Genomic DNA, 850 nt, shown 5'->3' on the forward strand with positions numbered 1-850 from the left:
AAGATGAGAAATGATATCACATCGTTTCTACAGGAAGAGACTGAATCACTTTATGAAGCTTGGGAAAGATATAAGGAACTACTGAGAAAGTGTCCACACCATGGTTTGCCAGTTTGGATGCAAGTCCAAACGTTTTATAATGGATTGATGGTTAATGTACAAACGATGGTGGATGCAGCATCTGGAGGAGCATTGCAAAACAAGAGACACTTGAAGAAGCTTATGAGTTGCTTGAAGTCCTGAGAAGTAACAACTATCAGAGACCCAATGAGAGAATGCAGTCGAAGAAGTCTATGGGTATTCATGAAGTTGATGCCTATAAGGCCATTTCAGCCCAACTTACAACACTTCAGAAGCAATTAGGAGGTATGCAAGTGAATTCTATTCAAACACCTCAACTAACATGTGATTTTTGTGCAGGTAACCATGCGAGCAATGAATGTCAAGTGGGGAACACCTTTGCTTCAGTTTCATTATCATCAGAACAAGTCAATTATTTGGCAGGGAATCAGAGACAACAAAACAATCCTTTCTCCAACACGTACAATCCTGATTAGAGAAATCACCCAAACTTATCTTTGGGCAATCAGAATTAGCAGAATAACCAATAGAATCAAAGAACAGTGCCAAACAATCAAGTGGGGGTGAATAATCAGCCAGGGGATCAAAGATTGTCAAAATTGGAGGATATATTCGGGAAATTCATGCAAGAGACCACAGGTTTCATGAGTGAGATAAGGGCAACTTTCGGAAACCAAAGAGCGTCTATTCAAAACTTGGAGGTACAGGTGGGGTAAATAGTAGAAAAACTGAATGAGCGACCACAGGGTTCCCTACCAAGCAACATAGT

General features: G+C 40.4%; 1 non-coding gene across 1 annotated transcript; it reads right to left on the reverse strand.

The window, feature by feature from the left end:
- On the reverse strand, positions 1–107 carry LOC116125213. The gene has a single exon (XR_004127301.1). It is a non-coding gene; the product is annotated as a small nucleolar RNA R71 (small nucleolar RNA).
- Between the last annotated feature and the right edge of the window lie 743 nt (positions 108–850).

The sequence above is a fragment of the Pistacia vera genome, unplaced genomic scaffold (genome assembly GCF_008641045.1).
Source record: "Pistacia vera cultivar Batoury unplaced genomic scaffold, PisVer_v2 Contig160, whole genome shotgun sequence".
Taxonomy (NCBI): Eukaryota; Viridiplantae; Streptophyta; class Magnoliopsida; order Sapindales; family Anacardiaceae; genus Pistacia; species Pistacia vera.